We start from the raw sequence: 23,320 nt of genomic DNA on the forward strand, positions 1-23,320 counted from the left end.
ATCACACATCTCAGCCCAGTTTAAGCTTTTCCATCTCGACTAGTGTGCTTTTTCTCCAAAGCTGTATCTCCGCACGTATGCATTCGCGCGAGCAAACATACTCGCGTACAGCTCACTGGCTCTGTTTGGCATCTCAAGCAAATTCTTGACTCTCGTCGCGACTGCATAACAAATGCTACTCGCGAACTTTCGCGATTTCATTTTTTTTTTCAATCTCTCTCTGTTTGTCCGAGTTTTCACTCCGACGCACCGACGTTTCTTTCTTTTTTTTTTGCTTCAAATCGCTGCGATCGTTCTCATAAGCCTTCCGAGTCGTAAAAAGTATCCGCGGCTCCCTATACGATCGCGCGATAAAACAACGTCCGCGAGAATTTCACGGGTAGTTACGGCTTTGGGAGGAAATAAGGGATTCTTTTTTATTTTAAGAGTGAAACGTTATGGTGACTTTGTTGAATTGCGTTGAGTTGAGATTTTTTGGATGAATGAACGCGAAGGCGAGGCAAACGACCTTTATGCGTATTAATCCTTTGACGTATTTTTAGAGCAGGATGCATGACAAGTAAATACGATATTGGATGTGAAAAATGAAATTTTATATTTTGAAGCCAAGATGGACGTTATATGATTGGCTCATGTAGTGCGTATGCGTCTATGTCAGGAACTCTAGGTTCCATCTTCGAGGTTAAGGCGCGCAACACGCGCTGTTCAAAATCTAGTCCTATTTAAAAAAGGGACACCGGAAAATTGAAACTGCACTGAGAGAACGATAACATTGCCTTAAAAATGTACACACGTTAGGAGCAATGATTGCTAATATATTCGTGTACATCTTACAAATATTCTATACGAAACGAAAACAGTTTGTATGTATACTATAGATTTCTATAATATACATATAAAATATTGCGGGAAATATATGTATGTAATAGTTAACATATGAATTTTATGGTTATCGTGCGTAGTGTTGCGTGCAGATGGCGTTTCTCTCGTACCGCCTAACCTCAAAATCCGTCATCTTCTTTCATACAAAAAATATTCTTGAGGGTTTATTTATCATGAATAATCAATAAATCATTAATAATAGAACGAAAGCAACTGAATATACCTAAGGAAGCATGCAAAGTGCCTTTGGAATGATATAATGTCAAAATTCAACATTTTGTCTTTCATCGGTCTTTTGGGTCTAAATACCAGATCAGATACTTTTAGAGATAAAATAATGAGTGTGATTCCAACTGATTCAGCAGCCTCTGGCATTTCCAAAAAGGTATATATCAACTAGTTTATCACTATTAGTTCGAAAGTTGTTGGAAAAATGGTTAAACATCATATCCTAATCATTAATTTTTCAGATTTGAATTTTTCCAATAACTTTCGAATTAATAGTGATAAACTAGTTGATATATACCTTTTTGGAAATGCCAGAGGCTGCTGAATCAGTTGGAATTACAATCATTATTTTATCTCTAAAACTGATCTAGTATTTAGACCCGAAAGACCGATGAAAGACAAAATTTTGAATTTTGACATTATATCACTGTAAAGTTACTCAGCATTAATAAAATTCATACAGGTGTGTTTTCTAATAATTTTTATCTGATTACTTCATAATGTCTATGAAAAATCGTAAAGGGCAGCCATGTTAACAGTTAACATATATGTTTGCTAAAATGTTACTTTTCTCTCAGTGTGAAAATGGATTGGTTGATTCTGATGAATCGAGAAATGTGATTGGTTAATGGCGGCGCTGTAGTAGCAAATATCTAAAAGCTTATCATGATTGGTTGTTTTCGTGGCGCAAAATTTGAAAATTCTAACCTTAAAATGTGGCGCGCTTAAATGCACATAGTATATTTATTACTGAATGTGCTAACGCAAAGAAGAGAGAAAAATAACTACCGGATGCAGCGCAAGATCCGCACAAACACAGAATCTGTATTAAAAATTTAGTATAGTCGTTATTTTATATATTTGCGACGTGTTCATTTACGACATTTTTAGTATCATTTTTTCATTTTCTTTGACTGAAATTTATAGAGCGTCACATCAGGTCAGCGGCTGCAGATATAACATAGGAAACGCAGATGCTCGTGTCAGCAGAGTATAGGGGATGAACAATTTTCCAGACAATTGATATCGTCATAAAATGCTGTGTAGGCTATTGAAACTGACCTCTTTTACGATGGACACTGTTCGAGATGGAAAGCTTGAAATTCTTGATTTTTTTAACATTCATACGCGAGAGACTTTGAAAATTCACGATAAAAAAGTGTTTTCAAATTCGATTTTAAAAGCCAATTTTATCCTCGTATTTTTCGCAGCGCTAAATAACATTTTTTCAAATGAAGCAACGTCAATGACGTTTCGCGCTTCGGGGTGAATAAGCGATCGAGTGCAATTCAAAAGCTCTTTCCAACGGTGAAAAATTTGTTTATAAAAATAAAAACAGAGCCAACAATCAAACGCGAATATTGAACGCTTTCAGATATTATTCTCACTTATTTTTCAAACTGCATTACTCCGCGAAAATCCACGTATCCATATAAAACCGTATATGCTAAAAAAAAAAAAATAATAAAAATCAAAAGTCTCCGGCCAAACATCAGAACAATATCCGTGCCCAAAAGCCAAGCCCAACCAGCTGGAAACAGCCGCGGATAATCCAGAACTCGCAAAAGGGCAGAAAAAGAAAATATGAAAAAAGCTCTCACTAGAAAGATATACCAAAAGACAGAAAGCGCGCGCACAAAGTGTATAGGGATGTATACAGTTAGACATTCAGCAGTATATACCTGTACAGCAAGTGCACACGAGAGGCGCTCTCGTCGCGTCCACCTGTTTGCCGATTCGCGGGGAGCGAACTTGAACGGAGGATCGATAATGGAGGCGACAGACTCGGGGCTAGCGGCGAGCGATTCAATTTTCCGGGCGCGCTGAGATGTATTTATATTCGGAGTGCTAGCCCGCTGTGTAAAATGATGATACGGAGAGGTGATGCTTGGTTTTGGTGGCTATCGGTAGAGGTTATAACGGTGTGAGAAGGAGAATTAATTTTTTTTTAATAACGATCAGACTCTCATATTGCACACTAAAATAGAAAATAAACTATGGATAATATCGACGATCATACTAATCAGCAATAAAAGCCGACATCGATATCAAAAGGACCCCAGCACAAAAACAGATAGGGCTGATCAAGCGGAGGATTCGCATGAGCGGACAGAGCTGCAAGTGCAACAGGACACAAAATCAGCCGTCGCTGCAGGAGGTCAACGAACAGACGTGACAACAAGCTCGGTCAAACGGCTACATCAATAGCATCGGCAGCTATCCTCCTTTCCTTTGCCCTCGTGATCAATAGATACGAGTCCTCCTGATCACCTGCGCCGTCGGTATTATATTCAACGCTCGAAAAATGACTTAATACCGCATCGATAATAGCGCGCATATACTATCGATTGAATATTCAATTGCTGATAATTGAGTAATCATCGATAATGGCTCTCGCGTTCGGCGGCATCGAAATGTGTCAATTTGCTCGCGGGATTGCGTGTAATCACGTACGTCGTTCAATAGCCTCCGCAGAATAGAAAGAACCGCCACGAAAACTCGCAACTCGCGAATCAATAACGGAAAAAAAAGACACGCTAGTCAACTCTGCGCGCTTGTGCGCAGTGACGATAATGCTCGTTGTACGACATCGCGTCTCTGCCCCGGTGTATACGGAAAACACGCGCCGGGACCATTCATTATGCCGCCGAGAGGAAGAACGTCAGCGTGTCGTGGAGGGAATAATGCAGACGACTCTTCCATTGTCTGCCACGGCGCACTTTGTTGACGTAATACCTTCGAAAACAAGTGCGCGGGACAATGCAAGGGATGAGCCCGAGAGTTCCACGGGCGTTATCGTAAAACTCCACCGACTGCAGCAGCGGATGAATGTAGGCTCGCGCTACGCTGTGTCGATATATCGGAGACTAGAGAGAGAGAGAGAGAGAGAGAGACGCTTGGTTATTTATACGATGTTTGAAAGTTTCGAGATTTTTCAATGCGTGTATGTGCGACGTTTTCTTGTTATTTTTTCTAGGATCTTTTATGGCGAGGATATGAAAGATATTGGCTGGGGAACGCGAGATAGTACACAACGCAGCTGCTGTCACAGGCCGGAAATGACCTTTTCGCGGATGCGAAAAAAGCGCCTATCGACAGGTTCCTCACTATGATGGATTCGGCTGTACAATAGACGCCGCGATAAAGATGAAGGATGAGCCGACACGAAAATTGAAAAGCTTCTGGTCATTTCAAACAACTGGTTAGAATTGCTACACACACCCATTGTGGAAATATTTGCATTCGATTACGGACAGCTCTATACAAAGGATACCGTTTAGAGCGATATACCCGGGTCCATAAATAAAAGCCGTATAACATGCGAAAGCCATTTCAAACTGGAGATCGTTCGAAACGCGGCTGCTAAATGTTCTCGAATAATATTCCCGAGGCAATTTCAAACACAGACTAGTCATCAATATTCTTCCCTCTCTCGCGCGCGCGAGTACATTCGCTGAGTATCAAGAGCCATTAAAAGTGTCAACTTAGCAATGACTAACGCTCACCAGCGCATCTGAGCAAACGTAGTCCAAGAGCGACAATTTCTGCCGTTTGCTGCAGACACACTTTTCCATAAAAGACTTGACTTCCAATACCCTCCAACGATGCGTCTCGCCGGACTTATGAAAAATATCGATCCGCAATAACAACCACCACACGCACTTCAAGCGTTCTCTCTCTCTCTCTCTCTCTCTCTCTCTCTCTCTCTCTCTCTCTCTCTCTCTCTCAACCCACCCGCACAGCTCATCGGCGCCATAAATCGACGTACAGTATATACGTCACGTAGCGTCGCGCAGTATCCGTCTGTGTCCAAATCGATTGGCCGGCAGTACAGAGGCTCGTGTGTGTGTGTGTAACGAAACAGGAAGCCGTCGAGACTTGCGCGCGCGGCATACACAATGGCTCGCATCGCGGCGATGGGCAAAGAGAAAACTGAAATAAGAGAAAGAGAGAAGTTCCGCGGCGTAATGAGCGGGGCCGATACGTGGCAGGAATCATGGAAGCTGGCCGGATGGATGGGACTTTCGCTCTGGGAGGGTATATGCGTGCCGGGACTCGGCGAGTGGTGCGCAGAGAGGAAGTTTTCTTTCTATGCGCTGCTACGTACTGATTAGTCGAGCTTTGATTTGAGTCAGGGCTGGCGATTGTTTTAGAGTTTATCGTCAAGATTTTAATGAGATTATATAAAACGGAGAATCGCAGCTGAAACCGGACTATTTCGTTATCCCTAATCGCCGAGTAATCCGAGATTATGTCTAATGCTCGACGTTTCAAAGACTCTTTAATCCGACTTTTTCCTAATGGGCGACGAGAACTAACTTCGTTAAAAAACTAGCCCATCTGCGTTAATCAACTAATTTAACGAACGCGAATTTTTCGCTTGTGCGTTGAAATAAAAGTTATTAACTTACGCGACTGGTACGTCCCGCGAATCAATAACTCACCTGCAACAAAGGAAAGCGTGACCATATTAGACTCGATTAAAAGCATTCGATATAATGAACAATTTTATATTCTCAGTGTGCGCTACAGCGGTTCAATTATTCTGGACAACAAACGGAAGTTGGAATAGGAGTTTGTTTCGTTAGGAAGAAAGTGAAATGCTCATCATTTATTTATCCTTAGAATATAGCTACTGTTTAATAAACAACCTAATTGCCAACGGTATTATAAAGTTTTTATTCAGGTTATTAATGCGCCGCAGTTCGCGTGAATGAGTAATGCCATTAAAAAATCATAAATCATACCCCGTGAAGTGTCGCAGTTCCATTAAACTAATGAAAAAATGCTGTTAAACTTATCCAAAGCAAAATAAAAATCGCCGTTCCTATACTCCGACCATCGAACCAGTCCAAAACCCACAAGCCCAAATCTCTCCAAACCGCACCGCAACGAAAGAAGATTCGCATCGACTCCCGTAGAGCATACCACCACAGTCCCCGAACGTAACTCGTTACATTACGAGAAACCGAGGCTAAGCTTGTAGAGCAGAGGATACAAACGATCCGCGGGAAAAGCATCCGAAGCCGCGCACGATTCAGAGCCGCAGTTCACCTCGAGGAACCAGTCATAAAGGAGCCTCTATCTCTCTCGGGGAGTCGGATACACCACTGCGACGCCGGATGATAATTACTCTAACCGATGCCCTGATAAATCACCGAGCTATTAAGTAAGTCGCGAGAGAGAGAGAGTCTCTGCGACGAGTCATCAATCACTGCTGAGTGTATACGGGAGTCACAAGTGCGAGCAGACGATGCGAAATACGTGCGGCACCACAGCTACAGCGAGGACTCGAGTGTGTATTACACTCGGAGACTGGAGAAAGCGAACAACGTTAGGGGGGAATTGAGAGGGTTCGGGTACAAGGGCTGCGAACATACGTTGTGCTTTGGGAAATTGTCGCCAGAAGACGCTGTGGTTCGGGAGTGGAGAACTGGTTACGCGGTATTTTTCGAGGTGAGGAAGCTTCGATTTGGAGTGACGATGTGTTATCGGATATTTTATACTCAAAAATTCGCGCTGTGTTTGCGGTTAATCATGCTGAAACGAACACAATGTGCATTGTTTGAATAATGAGTACAATGCAGTCGATAATAATGGATACGTGATCGCGAGAGTAAACTACGCGGAAATCTCGTATTCGATAAGTGAAAATGTTGATTAACGTATATACTATCAATTACATCATAACAATAAGCTCGTTCGATTTAATTGACGTCAGCCGTGAAGATTCTCAATTACGCGAATGGCACCGATGCGGGTATTACAAATATTCCGATTACAATTTGGATTTAAACTTTTAGCGTTAGAAAATCAAATCGAACACCAAAATTCTCTATGCGGCAAACTGCCTGTTATTCCCGTTATACATTCTCCACGCAGACACATACATACATACAATGGATCGATAAACGTTTGCATAATTGGAAATTTAATAATGCAGTGCGTGATTCATTATAACATTTCGGTCCTCCCCTCTTTATAGCAGCGTCGCCAAAACGAATTATTGCTCTATTGTTTTATAATACGTCTAATGAAAAGGCAGAAGCTGTTTTCTATTCGTCAATTAGAACTCGTTTTAGAGAATATTGCGTCGCATATACACACAGCTTCATTGCATTAAATCGGATTCGATTTTAATGCGTCATTAAACGCATCGATCGCGTGCGTCTTCGTTAAAATTACGTCACTGCGCGCCATTAATCCCAAAATTTATCAAAAAGAGCCTTTGACGAAATACAATATCCAGGCATGAAAATATAAGCAATGATTCATTCTATCAAGCGTAAAAAAAATTGTGACAAATCCAGCTGAATAACCTCCTGATTAATTAAGCTCAGGATAGAGTCAGTCGCGCTAAAAGTCGCATTTCCTTTATACCTCCTCCTCGCGTTAACGCAACCGGCGCTTAAGAACGCGAAACACGAATAAAAGCTCGCAGCAAAAAGAAGCGCGGCTGAGTCTTTTGTAAGCGCGGGCTTCTAGCCAAGTGTTTTCACGAAGGCATTACCGCGCGCACGCGGAACTAGAACAAAAGCGGAATCTCTCTTTCTCTCTTTCGCGAAATATTTCTCCCTCTTAGCGCGCATTTGGTTTTCTATTTAGCGAGAAAGAGAGCCGGTTTCGAGAGTGTCCCTCGCGAATTGCCGCAATCGACGGATTCGTGACCGGAGAGCTAATATTGAGTTTCGTCGGCGAGTTTCGGCCGACGGGAGAGTTGCGCAATTTCAAACTTTTCTTTAATAAACTTGATATTCGGCTCGAAAGGTTCCTCAAACTGCTCTCGAATTACGTTGCAAATGCTGTAAATAATTTAGAGGCTACGCCACGAGAGTGAACGAAAATACTTCACTCTTTTTTGTTTCATAAAGTAAATATCAGATGTCGATTCGGCATTACATAATTAAATATTCGCTGCCATTATAATCCAATAATGAAGCCTTGCCTCGGCGTCGCTCTATTGATTCGGTGGGACGAGCGTTTTAATTATCAAAAACTGATAATACGCTGATGCAATTACGCGTCCGTGGGAATTCGAGGCTCGAAAAATAGAGAAGCATATTTTGCCTCGCGGAGCTGCGACGGACAATCGAAGCGTTGGGGAGAGTGTGTAAACATGACAAAGAGGCTGCGAGTTCATCGGTTCGTCGGAATATAGTCGAGTGCAGCCTTTTCCGAGCTGGAGTGGAAATCATTAACCCAGAAAGTCAAAAGGCTGGAAATTAAAGAGATCGAAACGATCAAGTGATAACGAGATGGCATACGAATAATTTTTCGTTAATTTTTTGCTACCTAACCTACAAAACGTATCTTGAATGGCGTATCGGTATCGAAAATATTTAACGATTGGATCAGACGTAATCAGCGTATAAAATTTATAAAAAAAAATCAACGATAAATAAATAAATGAAAATCCCCCGCATGAGAGGCGAAAGCGTCGGAAGGTGTCGGTTTAAATCCACCGGGGGATGATCAATGGCACGACAAAGCTTTTCCAAATATGAATATTCATACCGCGTGCAATTTATTGCATGCATCTTCCAGCATATTTCCCGTGTTTAATGCATTCACTTGTTGTAAACAATGACAGTTTTCATTAATTCGAGCCCGTCGGTAATTCCACCGTTTATATCCTCGTTCACAGTCCGCGGGATTTCGAAACTTTTAAATTGCGCGCGAATTTCAATTTCAACGCCACGGCCCCAACGTGTGTCCTGTACAGACGGGCGAGCATCGCAATAAATATTAAAACGCCGGTTACGCTTCGCATGTTTAGGCCACCGTGACAGTTTCAATCCGCGAAAAATACAAATTCGATTAAATTTTGATTGCGAGTCGAGCTTTTTTTAGACGTTAAAGGTGTAGTCGCACACTGAAACGAGATTTATTTAAAATTGGAATCGAATGTACTCGCGTTAAAATTATTGCGAGGTATAAAGTTTCCTGGCTTAGTTCTTACCCCACCCTGCGTTAATTAAAGAATTTCCATTCGAGAATTATCTTCGATAGGACAAAGTTACATCGTTAATTTTCGTTATACACACACGCAGCGAGTCGTTTTTTTAGCTAAAGATAAAGTCCCGTTAATCCAACGTCTGTTCGAGAGACACAGGCCATGTGTAAGTAAACTCGAAGTCAATTCTGCAGCGGTTTGCGAAACTTGCTTACTCTAATACCACAGCATGTTTTCCCAGCGGTATCGAAAGCCTGAATTGAGGCTCACCTGGCGATGCATAAATTTAAAGTTTTAATGGCCCGTTCAAATTTTCACGCAAACGGATTCGGCTTGTATTATTTCAAAACTTGCGTGATAAATGCCTGAAATACTCCCCGAAAAGTGAATGATCATCAGTTCTAAATCTAAAAATACCCAAAACAAACAATGGACATTAATCATAAAAGCTGATTCAATACGCTCTCGACGAGGACATTAATTAAAACTGCAACGGACTGTAGTCCGAAAGTAATATTTCACCGCGCTGCACTCGTTGCAAAAAAAAAAGAAAAAACAAGCTATGTCATCTATCACTTTCAGAATACGTGCGTCTGAAGCCGAAGCCTCTGAAAAATAAAAATAACACGCTATTCGCGCGCGACAGCTAACGCTTCTGATATTTTGATAAGTGCCATTCACTCGCTGGTGAACACGTCGCGGTTGAAGAAAAAAAGTTTAATAGACCTGGCGTGTGTGTCTGTGTTTGTGTGCGTATGCGAGCCAAATTGCGCGTTGATCACGGCTGTGATTGTACAAGAAACAGCTGACATCATCCCGACGATCTGCAGCGTTATTTATAGGTTTTTATTGGACTTCCTGTGTTTTGTGCAACGTGATTCTCTTTTTTTACTGAGTCAGCGAAACTGAATGTTTCTTTTGGAACTATCAATTATTCCGTTGGCAAAAAACGTGTGTATCTCTTGATAAGTCGATAATTAGCGGGTGTCGACTTGATTTCAAGATTGACTGATCTTGTTTTGATGATCTTGCTATAATGTACTGTTTAGAATCATCTGATAAACTTGTGTTGAGACAGCCAGATTTGAAGTTATGTTTAGTCTTCATTTTTTTATCGCGAAAATAGAATACAGAATTCATCATCAGAAGATTCCCAACTGATGATCAGTCTTGCATGAAAGGACGAGGTGCTAACGTGAAAGCCATTTGACCCACATTATTAAATGCACTGTACCGTCTCTATCTCTAAAGGAGTCGATAGTCGTCGCCCGAGGCAGGCTTGAGCATTGTTAATCGCTGTCATTAGCAGACTAATCGATGAGAGATCTCAGCATCAAGGAAGAGCGAGTGACAAGACCACCAGCACAGCTATTCCGAATCCCTACGAGCAATATATTTCACTCAACGTACAAGACGCATTTTCTAATTCTGACAAAGCTCGCGAGTTACATTGTCGAAAAGCAACAAAGCATCAACGTTCCTCGCGAGACACAATAACTTGTTCGCTCCACTTTGGAGTCGGTTCATCAGGAATCAGATACACCCGATGGTGCTGCCCAAGAAGGCATTTGTCATCGTCCCACTTAGAGGAAAGAACGAAACAATGCATCAGCGACCACAGTCCAGTTGCAAGTTCTAAAGGCGAGGTGTGCGTTGTGTGTTTGTGCAGAATCGCCTATTACAAAAGCTGACGTCACGAGGCGGCCTTAATTTCATTATCAGCGCACGCACAGATAAGGAAGCGACGTCGAAGAAGGAACGCGACGTCCGGCCTAAGGGTCTCATTTGTTGGCAGACCTCGTCTTCATCGTCGTCGTTGCTATACATAGACTCTCGCTCCTTTTTTCCCCTACGCCTCTCTTGAAGAGAGAAAGAGACTATATGAAAAATCAATAGCTCTCGCGTGAGGAAACTGCGGGGATGATGAAGTGAGGATACGAGAGAAAGAGAGGACGTCTACGATTCATTGAGGCTGATGCCGCTGCTATTTTTTTCCCCTTCCTACACCACGGCGAATAATTATATCAGCCTCGTGTGTTGCGCTGGCGTTTATCGATTTTCATTTTATTTTCGCTGCGAGAGTACTTGCCGCTGCTGTGTGTATAGGCTCGTGATGCCGCGCGGGCTGGGAGCTTCAAGAGAGGCACGAGACAGCGCGAGAGAGAGAGATCGGATCCGGGATGCAATCTTTCGTTTACAGCGGGTCGTTGAATGAAAATTGGAATTTTAGATTACTTTTTTTCACGAGGCTTCACGCTCGTTTTCAGGAGATTTCTTTTTTAACGCTATCGCCCTGGATTTGGCCGTTCGTGAAGTGGGAGACACTTTACCGTGAATATATACCATTATTATTTGTGTAAGAAGCTTTTTTCGATAAGTGCGTAAAATCATAAAGGATGGTATTCAATTATCTTTCAGAAAGCCATGAAAATGCCTTATCTTCGACAGGAAATCCACAAAGAAGTAAAATATTCATACGTCGAGCACAGACGAAAACGAAAAATTTGAAATGGTAAATCTAGATAAGCATGAAGAAGGGCCCGCTGCGCGAGATATATTACGCGCGGGAGGGATAAGAAGAAAATAAACGTAAGAAGCATTACGCGAATATATCATTTGCGGTGAATACAAAAGGCCGGCGTCGTGGGGTAAAAAATCTCGCCAGAGAACCAAGGAGCTTCACGAGTGGAAAAATAAAACAACGGGTAAAAAAATGAAGGAGTAAAAAGTCGAAAAAAAGGAATAACGTCGACGACGACTGTTGGATCAAGATAAGAATGAGTTAAGGGTAGAAAGAATAGGCCGAATGAAAAAACAGCTGAGTATAAAGTGACGCTGAGTATAAAGAAAAATAGTGGAAAGATGATACGTTTCTCAATTTCACAGAAAAGGAGAGAGTGGAACGTTTTTGGCGTGATCGTGAGAGATTATCTTATCTATAGCTGATTGAAAGCGATCACGAGAGCTCATAATTCAGAACGATTATATCCTGTGCAGTATAGGCCTGTAATTATTTCATCGAGCCAGCGTTTCGTTTTTTTTATTTTCTACTTTCGGCGTAAAAAATTCAGCGAATGATCAGTTAAAATCTCCAAGGATAGCGCACATACTAAATGGACGGGAAATGTGTGCTTTAATTTATCTTGATTCTGCATGACCTGACAAGTGCGTTCTCTCCAGCGTATAACTGTATTAAGGCATCTCTGATAAATTGGGGGTCCCTGAAATTTTGATAGACAGCCCGTTTTAATACGTAATGCGGGGGATGCGTGAATGATTTTAGGGACGTGGATAACTCAAACTCGTAATTTATCACGACAGATGTCTTGATTAAGGGGAATTCGAATATTTTTTAGGCGACGATGGCTATCAATCCATGAAAAAATAATGAGGAATCGGAAAAACTTTTGATATTCGGCTCAAAGAATCATTCAAGTCTTTATTTTTTTCTTAATTTTTGTGCTAACACAAATCACTAATTTGTTACACCTCTACCTCTCCACCAAACTAAAAAAAAATATGACGTGCCAACCCCCATACAACAAAACTATACTCGTCGGTCCAAGGCCGTTAGCAGAAAAAAAACCTAATACAAAATGAATAAGCGCGTCATAGACTCTCCCCTCAGATCCGCCTCGAAAAAAAGGGAGAGGCGCGCGCGTAAGTGTGTCAAAAGAAAGGCCTAGTTAGATAAACCGGAGAGAGTATGTGTGCGCGCACGTGGAAAAACGAGGGGAAAACTAAAGCCGTGACCTCCCTTGCATCGGGAGGAAAATTCCCGAGAGAGGTAGACACGCACACACACACACACACGTATGCGAGGGGGTAAGAGACTCGCGAAGGTCTGCAATTTTCAGGAGCCCGGGGTCGAACGTACGCTCGCGATGATTGAAAGCCTGTCTGACATGGTTCTTTTTTCGTTTTTGAATTTTTTTTTTTTGCGAGGCTTTTGATAATACATAAAACGTAGCCGTCGGGTTGAGAAACGCTTGACCTCCTTTTTTATTCGCGCGAATTCATGCAGCAATTTTTTTTAGGTTTGAAGTAAAAATATGCGAGATTTTTGATGTTACGGAGTATTTTGCGGAATATTTTGTAGTGTACGTATGTGTGCAAAGATCTGCTAGATCAAGCTCAATTAAGATTGTCCCCTCGGATATTTTGTTTTACGGTACGTCGACACGCCTGCTTATCGTGTCAGTGTCTCGTGAATTGCATTTTTCGTTTCTATTTATACACTACTGCTCGACGAGAGATTATTCGATCGAAGGTATTTAAGTTCACGAAACGTCTAACAGGTTTGTGTATCTTAGGAATTATGTGAAATTGTTGAAGATCGACTCACTTTGCAAAAGCAGTTTTTTAGGTAGTGGACACGTAACTCACCTGAAACATAAAAAGGATACGAAAATCAATTATTTATGTAAACTGTACGTAAATACGAAGAACGCCTGTCATCACTTTTAATAAGTAGCTTCCAAAAACAAAGATAACACAGCGATACCATCATTGTCGTTCCTCAGCAAAGCTATAAGGATACGGATAATCATCGCAGCACATGTTACTGCCCCCATACGTCGCAGGAAAATTATGTCACTATCATCGCAGTAGTCATACACAAAAAGCAAACCGAAATACACACATCGTATTTTTACAAGTAGAGAGAACGAGCGTAAGGTCTAAAGCTCACGTGGGCTGGCGTCATAACGAAAAGGAAAAAGGAGTGCATAGGGTCATAAACCAACGCGTTATCTCAGCGCGTATACATCCAGAAATTCAAGCTCCATTAAGTAATCAAAAGCGAAATATTTTCATCCGTCGATGTATCCGCGCAGCTCGAAAATAACCTCATTAGAAGGAAAAGCCTTATTCGTTAATAACATTAGCGCCGCGCGCACAAAAGGGGGTTATAAATAAACCCGGTTTCGAGTTTCACGAAAGCAGCAGCAGCAGCAGTAGTAGCGGTGGCGTCGGTCTAATCATGCCGACCCCTTTCCCTACATAATTTTCCAGCAGTGGCCAGAGAGCGACGAAAAATCCTAATTAACCGTTTTCCCTCGAAACCGCAGACGACGAGACGCAACAAACAAAAGCCAGCACATAAAGCACTCATTATCGCGCCATCGCGAAACCTCCTCCGCATTAGCCTCATTATCTCGATCATAATAATTACCCGCACACGTATACGTAGGCTGATGCTTATATACGTATATCTCTGGCGGATCTCACCTTTTAGCTCAGCCGAGAGGGAGAGAGAAAGAGAGGTGTATATGAGAGACTCGAGGACAAGTGAATGGGGTTCGCGTAGGGTCAGACGTGCGGTAGCGCGAGAACGTTGTTGCCGAGCTGCACGCGAGCTGAAACACGCGCTGCTCTGATTGTCTTAATCGAGAGGATGTAGGCTTGTATCTTCTCGTGTGTGCGAGCCAGTGTACTGCTGGAGATAGCTGTAAGTACAGGGAGAAGGTATACCTTGAGGGTATCCTTGGTGGCTTTTTTTCCACGACAGACTGAACATATTTTTTGCCCCGATAGATTCAGCGTGAGCGGCCCAATAAGCAGGCCTAACAAGGCAGTTTTGGCATAGGCGACCCCCCGGTATAAATGCACTCGGCGCGCAGATACTGATGAAGGAAAATACGAAAGTGCTGATGCGCCACCTAGCGTCGCTAGTCCAAACCGTTTCATACACACACAGCTGATCTCTTCTCTCGGAATCAATACCCGGTATCATTACCAGCTCGTCAAATATACCTCGCAGACTATTCCTCCTGATTGATTTATAACGACGACACCGACACGTGGCAATATTCAAATCAGCTATTATTTATCCATCCATTATACCTGCCGCAATAATCTTCCCGACGCAAACAAGCAAATACTTCCGCCTAAATCCCGTTCCCTCATCACCCCATCGCTAAATATCAATCTGCCCGCCACCGTTAAGAGCCCGCATGTATACCTACTGCACGCAATTAAGACACATACACACGCGCGCGCCTGGCTTTATATCATCGAAACGGTAATTACACAGCTTCTCGTACGCGCCTATAGAGATGCCTCGATTTTAGGCAATCAGATAGGCGATCGATCGACGTACACCTGATTTTGTGCATTGTTGATTGCGCGCGATTTTTTTTTCCTTTTCTCTCGCGATAGATAGTTAATTGGCGTTTCTGTATAGGCCGTATGTGTGAATAGCGGGGGCGGAGTTGGGAAATTTGGCACTTGATTCGTGATGCCGCTGGGTTAATTGGTCGGTGAGTAAAAGTGCGGTGGGTTTGATGTATGCGTGTGGAGTAAATAACGGAGGATATGGCTGGAATTTGAATTGTTGGCGGGAATGTCACGTTTACCGCGTTTTTTTAACGGGTGTAAGTGTTGGTAGATGTGTTATTTCAATTTTTTGATTGATGTCGGTCTCTTTTTCTTATCGCTTTAAAATTAAAAAAAAAGTTGCTAATAGGTTTAACACATCGATTTATACAACATAATAAAACTGATTAGAAGTAGAATCTCAAATAAAAATCAATAGTCGCGCATAAAACGTACGCGTACATAAATTTACGAACGTCAAATGAAAAGAATTACGAGTGCATCTTTTTATATGAAGCTACGTAACGTCGCAAGACGAGTGAATTTTTTATGAACTCTCGACGAAATACATACCTACACGCTTTTGCCAGAGTCATAAAACGTACACACTCTTAACGAGTATCACCGAGAATACAAGACTAGGCGAAAGTCGCGATCCTTTAAAATTCCGCAACCTTAAACCGTCGGAAATGTCGTGCCCTACATACGAGGCAATAAAAAACGCATCGGAATTTCAATCAAAGAATTTATTATTTTCCGAATATACAACAACTATACTTCCTTTCTTTATCGTATATCCCAACATTCCCGCTCCTCACTCGAAGCCCCTCCGCATTCCAAGAAAATTCTAGATTCTTCAAACGCTTCTCCCTCCAAATCCTTATTCCCTCCCGAGAACAGCAAAAAAATCACAATCCCACGGACACGTGTCCCGAAAAAAAGGTCGGGCACACTTAATCAGTGCTAGCGAGCTACATGTAGGATCTATAAATAGCCGAGAGGCACACTTGGCTTTTCCCCCGTCGTCGGACGTATACGCGAGGCACAAGCGCGCGTCAAAGTCGTCATCGGCAATTTAAGTCCTCCTTCCGTGTGTGCCTCCATTCCGTCGGGGACGTTCACACATACCAGGCTCGGCGCTGCATCGATCGGCTGAAATTTTCAGACAATCGATGCTCAGAGCCGAATAACCCGCACACACACGTGTGCAGCGTGCTCGACTGGAAAGTGCATGAAAGTTGAATGCCTGGCTTTTGACTCGTGAGATGTAGTGTGTCGTACGGCTCAGTATCGTAACTATGCGCTTGGCCATTCGAAAGGATGTCGTGTGGAGTTAGGTCAGTGGTGAAACTTTTTTTCACTCGCTGTGCTGTCTTGCGCAACGTGAATGTATTGCGAGACTTGGCAATTGGACGCTTTAAGATTCGGGTGGTAAGGTGAAAATTGATGCGCTTATAAGGAAGCTGGAGCGAAGCTTTTGATTTTCGTTCAGAGTACGAGGAAATTTTGGTATTTAGGGAAGATGCAAGTCGAATGACAAAACGAGATATCAATCTAAGTTCGCCTTTTTCCTCTTGAATTAGCATAGAGTCCGCGAGGGATTCGGAAATTCGTATCACGTCTCTTCCAGGAAATTACATTTTAATGCCTCGAATGCCAAAGCAAAGAACGACGGATGCGGCTGAGAAACTGAATACATCAGAAAGTTCGCCTACTCTTTAATTTCTCTCCTATATCCGGCGAACTTTTCACTTTCGAGAATTGAAGTGCTTCCAAATTCCGATTTTGCTTCCCCCCGGAATATAATCTCGGCGATTTTTCTTACTTTGACGTTTTCAGTATTGTGAATTCCCCTTTCGAGTTAAAGACACATAATCCGGGTACACACAAGTGGAGCAAAAAACATTTATACAAGTATGCAACTCGTATGTGCTTCAATATTCGCATAAACGAGACTAAGTCTAAGGGCATCGCTGACTATTGATCACTTTTAAAAAATGCAAAAAAGATGCATGAAGGCGCCCTAATACATTTATGTATGAACTGCTACAATCTATCAAGGATTTAAAAATAGCTACAGCGGCTCGATGTAAACAATTACAGTGTCAGTCTAGGCTCTTAAAATAACACGCTGTGTTTTAAATTTACAAGTGTCCGGATTCCATACATACACATGAACACTTTTTTCCTTCTCCGTACAGCCGAGATCGCCGTAGATTTATTCCGCATTTCGAACACGTGCTGCTCTCGAAAGTGTTAGCAAGAAATATTCTCTGCTGTTACACACTCAAGAGCAATTATTTTGAATACTCTTTGAAGCAATATTTCAAGCCTCTCGATACGTAAACACGGATTCAATTTGAAGTTTCATTGAAAAATGAAAAAAAAATCGATGCACTATCGCGATGAATATCAGAGAAGCGTAATCAAAAGCTCTGGAATCTAGATGGCAGATTAGCCCACACTCGGGCAACTTTTTACCCTCCAAAAGCGTGCGATAAAACGCAAACCGAATAATTAACACGCTTCCCCTATAATTCAATTTGCCTATATCCTGCAGCTCCCCAAAGACCTGGATAAAATCGGCGAAGCTCAGCAGTGCGGTTGAACCGATCCGTATAGCCTCGACGCAGAGAGAAAAAAAAAGAACCGGATGTCCCGAAAACGAAATCCGTGATACACGGGTTTGCTCTATCAATTGTTTCCTCGTTCGTCTCGTTCCTTTCTATTCCTCGCGTATACACTTGCTCACGGCTTTCACACGTGGTGAGAATGTATAACGCAAAAAATCATCGCCCGAGAGCTGCTGGTCCACATTTGTATGGAGATTTTATGGACTGCTTGCCCGACGGCTTTGTGTTTCGCAGTATCGCACGGCTGAGAGGATTTTTCGCAGCTCCAAGTCGAGCCTGATTTAATCTGCGAAAGTCGCTGTGTAGGAGTGAGCTTTTTGCGGGTGAATTATTTCGAGAGGGAATTTTCTCGCGAGAAATGCAGTTACTTGTGCTTTTTGTGGGAGAAGGAAAAAAGGAGTTAAAAAACGGATCACTCGCTGAGTGAGTGATTTAGTGGGCAGGAAATGAGCGCTTGAGGCATAAGCTACAGCCCGGGAAAATTTAAATTTACAAAGATTAAAAAACTGTCGTATAATTCAGCGGGAGTTAAGGCGATTCTGTAGGCAAAATGAAGGTATCATGTTGCTCGCTTAATCACCTTAAATGGACGTCTTCTGGCGCAGTAAATTTTCTAGATTGCACTGAATGAAAAAAATTTGCATATCTACTAATAAAAGTTTTCTCGTGAAAATATCATGTAAATCAATAATTCAGTACGATTTTACTCCTAACATTAATTAAAATTCTTCGCTGTATCATCGAACGCTAAATATAAAGTGCCAAGTCACAATTAACTTCGTTCCAATAATATATTAATCTGCACGTGCGATCGGTAGCCCGGAATAACATCTCATAGCCCCGCTTGTTTAGCCACATTAACAGCCGAAATTACCTCGCGATACTCCAGCATTACCAAATTCCTCGGTTCCTCCTTCTCCCCTCGCACGAAAATGTTTGAATCTCTCCCGCCAATTTTAGATCACAATGAGCCACTTCTCCTGTTTACATCGATACCCCCCTCGCGCGTAGCTATTCTTTTTCGTATTACAAACTCGCGGCAGCCTTCCATACGACTCACACGCACGCGCCGCCGCGAAAACCAGAGCAAAAGGCCTTTTTTAGAACGACTCGAGATGCGTGTACACATACACACACACACATCGAGGTTAAGACCCTGACACTCGCGCGAGGAAAACATTGAGTATACGCGAGCGCATTTTTTTCTCTCTCTCTCTCTCTCTCTCTCTCTCTCTCTCTCTCTCTCTCGCTCTCTCTCTCTCTCTCGCTCTCTCTCTCTCTCTCTCTCTCTCTCTCTCTCTCTCTCTCTCTCTCTTCACTCGTGTTCGTTTCCTTTTTTTGCGTGATGTATGTGTGCGAGTCTCGATTATGGAAGATTGCAAGGCTGCTGTCGCGTCTCTTTTTTCTGTTTCTAATTGCTGTGCTGTCGGTCGCGTTTAGACAAGATTTCTTGAGGTTAGGTTAGCTACACGCTATACTATCAAACGTCGGTTTATTTTCAAAATGATGAACAGGCAACACCGAGTACATTCGTAACGTAGCATAACTGCACGACATCAGTCTGGGCGCGAAGGAGACAAGCGCCAACATAGTGTTATCCAATTACATCACGGAAGACTGGTCCATTACTGTCCAACGGTAACATCTGCTTTTATCTGACTAATTTAGCCCGTGTCAAGGTGTCTTTGTCACTTAGCTGACAGAATACTGATATCTTGCATTACAGGAGCTCGTCGTCAACGCGACAGATATAATAGCAAAATATGGCGACTTTGTTTCAAAAAATCTGTAAAAGATGATTGTTCAATTTCGAAAAGCGCTAATGAGAAAATTGTTAGCCTCGACGACGCGTAATGAGGATAACTCGGCTTTTGTGTTGAAAACTCTCGCGTTATATTTAAATTTTAAATAAACGACTTTTGAAATTGAATAGGGCAGTTCCCTGGCTATTCAATCTCTTCCGCGCATTCATTCGTATTAATATTTAACGATACGAATATGTCCCTTTTGCTTGAGGAAATAAAGCGATTCAACTGATTGAAAAACTCGTTTCGAAATCTGCATCAATCATACCTATTGCACTGGGAATACGTCGATTAAAGAGGCCTAATATTTTTTTAGAAATAGCTACAGAGGCAGAAAGTAACTGAAGAATGGGTGCTAAATGCTGGCATAGTAAGATCCATTCATTTCGAGCGTCATATTGGTAAGTGATAATTATTGCTCACAGCGCAGGAGGTAGAAATAGGACTCACGTGGTAAACAGTACACAGCACTCGTATTTTTAACTGCATTTTTCGAATAGCTTTCCTCCAACGATTAAGCTCGTCTTCAGTGTTCTAGATTAGTCAATAAAAACAAGCATAAGAAGTATTGTTACATTTCTCACGAGTCCTTCACATTCTACTCAATGTTATGACAAGGATACTATGATTAATTTCCCGCCGACTCCATTTCCAGACACTATACACAGAAAAAGTCGGCTCTTCCCTCGGAACTGAAGATCGGAGGGTCGACAAGCCGAAAGTATGTCTACACACCAAGTTGACTTTATCCAGGAAGAAATTATCTCCTCTTTCCGTACAAGATAACTTTTTATTCAATATCTGTCCAACGTATGAATCAATGGGGAAAGTCGTTAAGATACGAACTTTCTTCTATTAATTTGTTAAAGTTTAAAACAAAATTTACATCCTCCACCTTTATCATAATGTAAATTCCGTCGCGTTACATCAGCTTTATCTAAAACCAAGAAGCTGTATAAACCATCGATTTTCTCACGCGCAATTTACTTCCATTCGATAAAAACTTCGATACTCCGGTATAGCGTCTTAATCACATTAGAGAACACAAGCATTGCGCGAAAAACTTTTGAAAAAGCTATCCCTCAGCTCCTCAAGAAAAATACGAGGAACTTCCGCGAACGAGTCAATCCTCTGATCCGATACCTTCGTGACGCAAAAAGGGGGGAATCACACGCACGTTAATAAATCTCTCGCGGGCTTCTCTCAATTTTACGGGAGCGAAAAATTTCTCCCCCTACAGCGCGTCGCTCTAAATAATCCACGCGAGTACCGTCCTTTATTACACGCCCCCCCCCCAAATAAAAGTGGCGGCTTTTTTGAATGTGTGAATGGCCTTTGTTCTGGTGGAGGTATAGCTTCTTCTGAGAAAGTCACTGCAGTTTTCGAAAACCCAGCGTATAAAAATTCGCTTCCTTTTTGCAGTAAAGCGACGCTTCACGCGCTCGGCTTTGTTTTTAACGGTCGTTGTTATGTAAACGACGGTAATAAGTTTAAACGGTTTGCTATGCGTATTCCGGCGGCTTTTGAATATTCATTTTTAAAAGCAGCTTTTAACCGACGCTTTGAAAAATCTGACGCGCGTTCAATTTCAGTTCTTACATAACTCTCGCCTATAACTCGATGAAGATTTGTTACGATTTCCGCGATGAGTTATAAGATAGCGCTCGCGACTGCGCAATTCGATATTCCGCGTGTATCGATTGCAAAAGAGAATAAAAAACGATGCGCACAACGACTCTAACTAACCGCACAGGAGTACATGTAAGTATATCGATAAAAATGGGAAAATAATAACGAAGAAGCTCATTAAACTAGAAACAAAAATATCGAGTAGTATCTACGATCGCAGAGATGAGAAAACGATGCTATACACACAACTTATGGTCAGGATGATTGGTCGGCTCGTTAAAAAAGTTAAGAGAACTGCCGGAGAAAAATTGCCGAGGAAAGCGTTCTCTCTCTCTCTCTCTCTCTCTCTCTCTCTCTCTCTCTCTCTCTCTCTCCTCTCGTTCATGAAAAAACGATGAAGCTTCCGTTTATACACGCCGGGGATACTGTGCACACATCTCTCCGCGGCAGATGTGTATAGGCTAACTGTTTGCTCGAGGGCCGGCCGAGAAAATATACCGCGAAGAATTTGAAAAATACAGCGCGGCGCTGGAATAAACTCTACAACGGGTATGAACTTTTAATTTTCGTTATATAATTGAGTTTTGCCCGCCGCCGCCGGTAGCGTGCCTGAGTATTGTTGTTGATTCAATTACGAGATGTAAAGGAGTATGGAGCGGGAGAGTGTGTTTGCGGAACCTGAGATTTCAATTACGGAAATGGAAACTGCGTCAATCAGCGGAGTAGGCACAGTAGGCTAAAAATATATAAAACACAGGCGCTCGGCGCTTTCTAATTGGATTGAATAGGACGTTGTTTCTTTATTTTCAAATTTCCCACGCTCGTTCGCTGCTCTGTCTTTATAGGTTAATGAGACACCTATCGCGGAATCTTTACACACGAAAACTTTCCTTCGGTCGAGCGATAAACTTGTTTTCGAAAAATCCATACACACACGCAGCATTAATTATTCCAGCGCGTGTAGTACACCTGTGTCGGGTGCTTCAACCCCGAGTCAAACACCCCATTATCTCTATCCACAGCAATAACATCTCGCGAGCTTTCAAGAACGGCAAAAAAGCTCCGAGATGAGCTTGCAGCGGAGACGACTACTCACCTAGAGGTGCGTATCGATCGGTTGCGTAGAGCAGGCAGTACCAACGACGGCACGCAGTTGACTTGCCGCGTTTCTTCTCTTCGCTTCGTCCTCTTCTCTCCCTTCCGTATCGTCGCAAGTTGCAACGAGCCGCGCGCAGCACCAAACGCACGTTTCCTTCTCGCACACGCGCTATGCTATATATCTATATCACTCTCTATATCTTATACGCCGGGCACACTGCTTTACACACAGGGTCATGAAAAAAATTCACTGTACAACGTATGATACAAATAATTTATCATGTATACTCGAGCACACACTGTATCTATACGCTATCGTATCCTGCGTCGACGAAACTACAGGCCCTCGGCAGAGCAATCCATGCACGGCAGCCGCATATCACACACGCGCGTGTAGCACTGTTGTTGCGTACGCAAACGAGTGAGAGAAACAGAGACAGATAGACGTGAAGAGAGAAAGAGAGGAGGGAAAAAAAGAGCCGCGGCGGCGATGTTGAGCGAGCGAAGCGAAGAGCGTGTTATCCTCGAGCCTCCGAGGGAAATCAACGCACTGCCGTACGTCAGCGCGGGCCGCCGCCGCTACCGCCGTCGCTGCTGCTGGCTTCTCCCTCTCCAGAGCTCTCCGGGAGATCCCCACCCCGCAAGCGCGCGCCGATCCGAAGCGCGAAAGAGAGAGAGAGAGAGAGAGACTCTCTACGATGCCTGGATAGAGCGACGAGAGGGAGAGAGAGAGAGAGATGGTGTTTTGTTATGGAAGGATATTTTTTTTTGGAGGTGGTATTTTTTCTCTTTAATGAGGGGGTAATTTTGTACAGGAGTTTTTAGAATGAGAGAGATGATTATTGCGATGTTAAATAAGGTGAGATTCAAAGTCGGTGTCTCACCATTGTAGAGAAAATTGAATTTTTTAAAAATTTTCATAAAAGAATTTTCAGGATTTGAAGCAAAAATAAGTCTCATGCCATCCCTTCATTCATCGCTCGCCGCATGCCGCA

General features: G+C 42.6%; 2 protein-coding genes across 14 annotated transcripts in view; both read right to left on the reverse strand.

Moving 5' to 3' along the window:
- The window catches only part of LOC100114742 (neurocalcin homolog), a 156,488-nt gene that overhangs the window by 56,119 nt on the left and 77,049 nt on the right, over positions 1–23,320 (reverse strand). The gene's annotated exons all lie outside the window — the stretch shown is intronic.
- Positions 1–23,320, reverse strand: part of LOC100679718 (neuronal calcium sensor 2) — a 144,906-nt gene that overhangs the window by 43,351 nt on the left and 78,235 nt on the right. Inside the window, exons 1-3 of one of the 13 annotated variants that reach the window (XM_016985755.3) lie at positions 22,324–22,885; positions 13,410–13,450; positions 5,523–5,555 (exon numbers count right to left, since the gene is read on the reverse strand). The exons of 9 other annotated variants lie outside the window; for them this stretch is intronic. The gene's annotated coding sequence lies outside the window, so the exon portion shown is untranslated. Of the gene's footprint in view, positions 1–5,522; positions 5,556–13,409; positions 13,451–22,323; positions 22,891–23,320 lie in introns of those variants that run through there. 3 more of the 13 variants (XM_008209129.4, XM_003426661.5, XM_032600481.1) reach the window with 3 other exon arrangements.

The sequence above is a fragment of the Nasonia vitripennis genome, chromosome 5 (genome assembly GCF_009193385.2).
Source record: "Nasonia vitripennis strain AsymCx chromosome 5, Nvit_psr_1.1, whole genome shotgun sequence".
Classification (NCBI taxonomy): Eukaryota; Metazoa; Arthropoda; class Insecta; order Hymenoptera; family Pteromalidae; genus Nasonia; species Nasonia vitripennis.